Source organism: Nicotiana sylvestris, chromosome 9 (genome assembly GCF_000393655.2).
Source record: "Nicotiana sylvestris chromosome 9, ASM39365v2, whole genome shotgun sequence".
Taxonomy (NCBI): Eukaryota; Viridiplantae; Streptophyta; class Magnoliopsida; order Solanales; family Solanaceae; genus Nicotiana; species Nicotiana sylvestris.
In genome coordinates this window covers 30,802,107-30,810,759 of record NC_091065.1, presented here as the reverse complement: position 1 = coordinate 30,810,759, position 8,653 = coordinate 30,802,107, and the positions used below count along the sequence as shown (strand labels likewise).

Sequence of the window (8,653 nt, the reverse complement as noted above, 5' to 3'; positions counted from 1 at the left end):
TCCTTTGTTGGAAATTTCATCATTTGATTGAGGGTGGATGGTACTGCTCTCATGCAGTGTATCCACGGCCTCTATAACAATGTGTTGTATCTCATGTCTCCTTCGATGACATGGAATTTGGCATTTTGAGTTATGTCAGCCACGTTGAATGCGAGGGTGATTTCCCCTTTCGTTGTTTCGCTCGCCATGTTGAACCTGTTGAGGACTCGAGAGGCGGGTACGATTTGGTTGAGCAGTCCGAGCTACCCTACTACCCTCGACCTAATAATATTGGCCGAGCTACCTGGATCTACAAGTACACATTTAATCAGAAATGTATTCACGAGAAAAGAGATTACTTGTGCGTCGTTATGAGGCTAAGACAAGGTATCAATGTCCTCATCTCTAAATGTGAGAGCGTCCTCGTGTATGTATCCTCGTGTTCGCTTTTCTATGATGATTGATATTTTTGTTCTTCTGATCATGGGTTCTTTTGGAGCATCGATGCCTCCTAAGATCATGTGGATGACATGTTGAGGCTCATCCATTTTGTTCTTCTTGACCGCCTCTCTTTCTCAAAACTGATTTTTGGCTCGGTCACTGAGGAATTCTCGCAGGTGACCTTTGCTGAGTAGTTGGGCTACTTCTTCCCGGAGTTGTTGGCAATATTTGGTCCTGTGACCATGCGTGTTGTGAAATTCACACACTAAGTTATGGTTCCCTTGTGAAGGATCTAATTATACAAGCCTTGTCCACCTGGTGTCCCTGATTTTACAGATGGCGAACACGATGTGTTATACCTCAACGTTGAAGTTGTATTTCGACAAGCGAGGTGCCTCCATCGGCCCTGTGTGCCTATCAAACCTGGCTCTGCTGACAAGTCCCCAAGGATTTTGGCCTCGGTCCATCCTTAGGTCATTGTGGGGTATGTTGCGCCACGGGGCATTTCTTCTATCTTTAGTGTTATACCGTGCCCGAGGGGGCTCCTTGTTGGTCGTCTTCAACCTTGATTTTGACTGGTATCAGTTGTAATCGTCCGACCAGGTCATGGCGGGATACCTACTAAGTTCTTCTTTAGCTGCATCGAAGTTACTGAGTTTCGCTCGTTTAGTCCTTGGTGAAAGCCTGCACTACCCAGTTGTCAGAGACCTATGGTAATTCCATTTATTCCATTTGAAAGCGAGATACGAACTCTCGCAGCATCTCGTTCTTCCTTTGCTTGATTTTGATGATGTCGGATTTCCTTGTGGCTACCTTGATGGCACCGCCACGCGCCTTTATGAAAGAATCTACCAGAATGTGAAATGAATCTATACAGTTAGGAGCTAGGTTGTGATAACACATCATGGCCCCTTTTGAGAGTGTTTCCATGAACTTCTTCAGCAGGACGGATTCGATCTCATCATCCCTCATGTTGTTTCCCTTCACCACACAAGTGTAAACAGTGACGTGCTCGTTGGTGTCCGAGGTTCCGTTATACTTCGGATGGTTGGGCATTCTGAACTTCCTTGGAATGGTTTTCGGAGCATTTTCCTACGGGAATGGCTTTTCTACAAACTTCTTCGAATCTACATCCTTCAGGACAAGGGGTGCGCCCGAAATTTGGTCGACCTTAGAATTATAGGTCTCTAGGGAGCATCTTTTTGAGGGCGGGGTTGGCTGTCGACCCGTGTTACTCGATCTTTTCGGTACCTGCTCGGCTGGGGAGGCCGTTCCCGTTGCTACCATTCCGGGAGTTTTCTGGTGACTTTGCAGCTGACCAATCATCAACTATTGTACTTGTAACATTTAAAAAATAATGTGAAGGCTAACCTCTTGTTCTTCCCTATCTGGGGTTTTCTGTACTTCTTGTTGGTCTCCTAGGTGTACGCTCCTATTAGTGTGGGACCTTATATCGATGTGCTGGGCATCGTGTGAGACAGCATCCGTGGGGATCGGCTCTGGCGCGCCTTCAAGGTTTAGTGATGGTGCGCCAATACCTGGAATGACTCCACCATTTTCTGTGTGGTTCTCAAGACCGTTGTTTTCACGTCCATTCACTGAGTTAGACATTTTGACCTGAAAACGAAGATCTTGGAAAAAGAAAGTGTGAAAGATAACTTGTTTTATGGAGTGAACCAGCAAGAAAATAATCACTATTATTTTTAGCCCCATGGTGGGTGCTAAACTATTTACCTTGAAAATGGTAATTACATTTAGATTTGATTTTCTGGTTCTAAAAATGCGTGATCTATTTTTATGCTAGTTGTTTAGGCAATAGGTACTAAGTAAGAGTTCAAAAAATATGATAAGAGCTTGTAGATAGTATAATGACCAAACCGAAGGGCTGGAAATTGGAGCCTAGAGCTAGCATATGCGGGCCTCGAGGTCGAGCTGGACACTCGGCTAAGGGCAACCGATGGGGGATTAACACCTATGGGTGCTGTGATTGCGGCACTTTATGATCAATAACGAGCAATAAATAAAGAACAATAAATAGAACACAATAAATGTAAGTAATAAATGAAGCGATAAGAGCAAGAGAATGAGTTAAGTTAGAGAGCAAATAGAATGTTTGTATACGGCGAAATCAGTGTGTCCAATTTCTGGTCGTTAAGGTACTTCGGAAGATCACCTCAAAGGCTCGAGGTCACGTAACTGGTTCGAAGGCTCAAGGTCGTGGCCGAGTATCTCTCCTCGAGGGTCGACGATACTCGATCCCATGATAGAATTAACCATGATGAGTTATAAAAATGTAAGGTTCCTAAGGCGCACGGCTAGGACTGACAGAGCCTAGCCGTTATACTCTGATCCCGAATTAGGGTGTCATGTCTAGTTGTCCCATCCCACATCTTTGAAATTAATGCTTTCTGTACTATATAGGGACTCCCTTCCTATATAAGGGGGGTCTTGGTCATTTTGTAAGGTCTGTTGCTCCAATTACTCCACGCGAAATATAGTAGAACATTCTCTTTTCTCTCTAACATACTATCTCAATATTGCTTCCCTTATTTACTACCTTCAAACATGTTCTTCATTTATTTCTTATCATTGGCCATAAAGAGCTTTCACTGATCTGCTTTATAACTGTTAGCCCTTCCCCGATTACCCTTAATAACTCGAGCCCGAGTATAGGAATCGACTTCGAGACCCCGATCGTCTAGCTCATCGGTTTGATTATAACTCTAGTTTAGCTCGCATTTCATCTCTAAACTTCATACATATAGCATCATCTGCTTAAATAACTAGCATAAAAATAGATCACGTATTTTTAGAGTCGTATCAACAAATTTAATTGTTATTACTATTTTCAGGATAAACATTTTGGCGCCCACCGTGGGGCTAAAAATAGTAGTGATTATTTTCTTGCTGGTTTCATCACATAACGCAAGTTATCTTTCACACATTTTCTTGTCCAAGATCTTCGGTTTTAGGTTAAAATGTCTGATTTAGTAAACAACAATATTGAGGACCACGGAGAAAATGGTGTGGTTGTTCTAGGTGTTGGTGAGCAGACACAAAATCATTAGAACCCACCCAGACCGATCCTGGCTGATGGAGTTTCATGCAACACTCGACACGTCAAAATAGGCTCCCACACTAATAGAAGCATACACCAAGGCGACCATTAGGAAGACCAAAAAACCCTGGCTCGGGAGGAATGGGAAGTTAGCCTTCATATTATTTTTGAAATGTTGCAGGCACAACAGCTGGATATTGCTCAGATACAAATTCACCAGAAGACTCCTAGCACGGTAGCATCAGGGACAGCTTCCCCGACTGAACAAATACCGTAGAGGTCAAGTAATAATGGGTTGATAAATAATCCCGCCATCATAAAACTGCTTGAGGACCTCACCAAAAGGATTGAATCGGGCGACAAAATAATAGCAGCCTACGAAAAGAAAGTCGAGACCAATAACTCTAGGGCCGACCAAATCCCATCGCACCCCCGATCCTGAAAGGTGTGGATTCGAATAAGTTCATACAAAGGCCATTCCTTGAGGAAGCGGCTCCGAAACTCATTCCAAAGAATTTCAGAATGCCCGGACTCCCAAAATACAACGGGACCTCAGACCCCAATGAGCACGTTACTGTTTACACTTGTGTAGTGAAGGGCAATAACATAAAAGACAATGAGATTGAGTTCGTCCTGCTGAAAACATTTGGAGAAACACTTTCTAAAAGGACAATGATGTGGTATCATAACTTGGACCCAAACTGGAATATATGTATCAGCAGGTATACATCGCAGTATTAAAATGCTAACCTCCCCTAAAAATTGGTATCAGAGCTATGACAAATAAACATATACTTTAAGAAACAAAACCATGGAAAGGAACACTGACATTAATAGTACAAATCTGCAAAAAATACCCATAAACAGTGAGACAATTACAGAAAATACATAGATTAAAATAATTAAAAAATCAAGGAAAATAAGGAAGAAACTGAAAAAACTATACCTAGAATATGAATACCTAAGTATTACAAAAACAAACAAAGCTAGGCTATCTGGATTAATCGATATAATATCTAAAACAGAATATAAATATATTTGCTATCTTAAAAAGAAAAGATGAATAAAGAAGAGTTCGCACTAGAAGCGAAAACATATGAAAATCCAGAAGGATTAAAAATAACAATAATATTTTCCAACTTAGGAAGAAGATACAAGAAAATAGGAAATAACCTGAACTTAATGTTAGAAAAAGAAACTGTAAAACTAGAAGATAGTTTAACCGCAATGGTTAGAATAACAAAAGAAAACGAAGAAATAGACAGAAAAAGAGAAATAAAAGAAATACAACATCAAGCTAAAGAAAAAATACAACAGATAGAAGAAGTAAAAAACACTAAGATAACAGAATTAGAAAAAGAATTAGAAATGCTAAAACAGCTATACGCTAATAAACTAAAAGAAAAAGAAAAACGTAAAGAAGAAGAACAAGAGCTAAAACTGACAAATGAGATAGAAAAGTTCAAATTACAGTTAGAAGAAATACAGGATAATCCACCAAAAATAAGCATGAACGAAATAAATGACCAAAGTGATAACGACACAAATCTAGGAGAAGACTATTCAGAAACAAGTGAAACATACACAGAACTAATAGAAAAAACGGAAAAGATGAAAACAAATCCAGAAATAAATACAGGAGATATGATTGAAGATAAACCAAGCACATCAGGAGTAAAAAATCCAAGACAACTAAACCCAACCTATTACAGAGTAAGTTATGATTCATATGATAGAAATAAAACATTATGGGATAAAAGGCTAAATAGGAAATGGACACCAAGACAGATAACTGAACAATGTAATTTTTTAGATCTAGATTGTGTAGCAGATATAAATAAAACAATCCAATTATGGATAGGGTACATCTCCAAACAACTAATAGATAATAAAATTGCAATAGCTGAAACACAAGTATATATAGAAAGAACACTTATAGGAACGGTAAAACTATGGTTACAAAATTTATCAAGTTAAAGCCTAGATACAATAAGAAGTAATAAAAAACTTGATGGAACAACAGCAACAACAGTGACAGATATATTGAATAAATATAAAATAGCAATAAGAAATGAGTTTAATAGTATGACAACAGAAGTAGAAGAACAAAATAAAGAAAAAACTACAAATAGAAATTTGATGACAAAATTAGCAATATGTAATATGTGTTATATAGACGAATATACTTGTGCATTTAGAGACTATTATTATAAAGGAACATATAGTCCAGATGAAAGTAAGGAAATAAGAAAATTATATTTTACAAAATTACCAGAACCGTTTAGCTCAAAAATAATAAAAAAATTGGAATGAAGCAGAACTAGCAGATACTCTAGGAGCTCGAATAAAATTTCTACAAAACTGGTTTATAGAATTATGCGAAAAGTATATAGAAAATATCAAAATGGATAAAATATTAGTAAAAAATTTGGCATGCTGCAAAAGTAGAATAGCACCCCAATGTGGTTGCACAGATAAATATTACAAAAAAGAACGAAAGAGAAAGAAATTTAAATCAAAATATTCAAAATATAAATATAGGAAACCAAGAGGAAGATATTATGTAAAAAATTATAAACATAAAAAACCATATAGGAAAAAGAAAAAACTAACAGAATGTACTTGCTATAATTGTGGAAAGCTAGGACACTTAGCCAAAGATTGTAGATTACCAAAAAACCCAAAGAAAAAATAAATTACCGAAATAATGATAGATAATGATAAATATATACAAATAGAATATGTAGATTATGAATTAAGCAGTGAAGACAGCATATATGAGATATCAGAAAACGAGTTCCCCGAAAATGAAAAAGAAATAGACAATAATATAGAGGAATCAGACGAAGAAAGTAATGACTGAAAAAGATATACAAATTATACAACAAAAAGAACACCAAGATGAACAATCTTCAGAACAAAAAATAATATTTGACGCTAATATATTTGAACAAATAAAAGGAAAAGAATTGGATCTAAGCATAGACAAAATATTAGAAGTACCAACAATAAAGAATTGGTTTAAAAGACAGAAAGAAGAATACTATGTAGTAAGCCAAAGAGAACATATAATAGATTGTAAATACATCAAAGGTAAAGCACAAATACCAATTTTAAATAAAAAACTACTAAATAAAGAAATACAAGATATAAAAGCAAAAAATCCAATAAAATATGTACACTTAGGAGGAACGGAGATCCTAATAAAAGCATGTTTTAGGGAAGGAATAGATACCCCTATAGAAATATACTTGGCAGATGATAGAATTGTACAACCTATAGAAAAGAGTATAATAAGTGCCGTAAGAGGTAACTTAATATACCAAAAATTTAAATTTATAGTAAGTGCCAACTATTCAGTAGCAATAGATGATAAAAATATAGATAAATCATTAGTGCTATACTGGAAAATGTCTGGAATAGAATTAGCACCAGGAAGTAAAATATTCACAGCAAGATGTAAAAATCTATATGTCTTAACAACAAAACATAAGATAACAGCTAAAAATAAAATAAATAAAATAAAAATAGAAAATCCATTCGAAAGAATAGTATCAGTTATAGACAACAATGATTACAGTTATACGGAAATGGACATGGAAGAAGATTTAGAAATAGTAAAAGAAAGATTAAGCACGTCAAAACGAACAAATAATGAAATGCCAGAAACGTCATCAAGAATAAGTACATCAAGAAGTACATCAAGAAGAATAAATTATATAACTCCACAAAAATTAATAGAACAAAAAATAGAAGAAATAAACCCACACCATTATTATATAACAGGAATAATGGACCAAAGAAAATATTTAATATTAATAAATACAGGGCAGGAAGAGAATTATGTTATAACAGAATTAATACCAGAACAAGAGATAGTGACAATAGAATAGCAAAATTCAGAACTACCAAAAGTGTTAAGAAAAAACGAAGAAACAAATGAAAAAGAATTAATTATTGGAGGAATACCAATATTAATAAATATTAAAATATATCAAGGCGATAAAAACATTACACTAGGAATAAAATGGTTAGAAAAAGTCAAACCATATAAATTAGAAGATAGACAATTAACGATAACTTATGAAAATAAGAAAATAATAATAAAAAGAACTTTGATATAATGCCAAAGATATACATACTTGCCAAAATAATAGTAGAAGGATATTATAATAGATACTATACACCTATGATGGATACAGGAGCAGAAGCTAACATGTGTAGACATAATTGTTTACCATAAAGTAAATGGGAAAAGCTAAAAAAAACCATAGTAGCAACAGGATTCAATAATGAGGGAAGTATGATAACATACAAAGCAAGAAATATAAAGATACCAATATGGGATAAAATATTAACCATAGAAGAAATATATAGTTATGAATTCACAAATAAAGATATATTATTAGGAATGCCATTTTTAGATAAATTATACCCACATATAATAACAAAAACACATTGGTGGTTTACTACCCCGTGTAAACAAAAATTAGGAGCAAAAAGAGTAAATAATAAAGTAAGAAAAACAACACCCTGGATTAAAGGAAGTGAAAAGATTACCCAAAAATTAGAAAATGTAATACAAAGCAACCATAATATAGAAATAATCATTTTCTCAATAAATAAAATAAAATCTACTGCAAGATAAATTAGAATTACTATATAATGATAATCCACTCCAAGGATGGGAAAAACATAAAACAAAAATAAAGATTGAACTAATAGATGAAAATAGCATAGTAACACAAAAACCTTTAAAATACAATTTTAATGATTTAACAGAATTTAAAATGCATATAAAGGAATTATTAGACAATAAGTACATACAAGAAAGTAATAGTAAACACACTAGCCCGGCATTTATAGTAAATAAGCATAGTGAACAAAAACGAGGAAAAAGCCGTATGGTTATAGATTATAGAAATTTATATGCAAAAACAAAAACATATAATTATCCGATACCAAATAAAATACTAAAAATCAGACAAATACAAGGATATAACTATTTCAGTAAGTTTGATTGTAAATTAGGATTTTACCATTTAAAACTAGAAGACGAATCTAAGAAGTTAACAGCATTTACAGTACCACAAGGATTTTATGAATGGAATGTATTACTATTTGGATATAAAAATGCACCAGGTAGATATCAACATTTTATGGATAACTACTTTA

The 8,653-nt window shown here is 34.8% G+C and overlaps 1 pseudogene; it reads left to right on the top strand.

The window, feature by feature from the left end:
* The first annotated feature begins 4,537 nt into the window (after positions 1 to 4,537).
* Positions 4,538 to 6,341, top strand: LOC138876882 (uncharacterized; annotated as a pseudogene).
* The last annotated feature ends 2,312 nt before the right edge of the window (positions 6,342 to 8,653 follow it).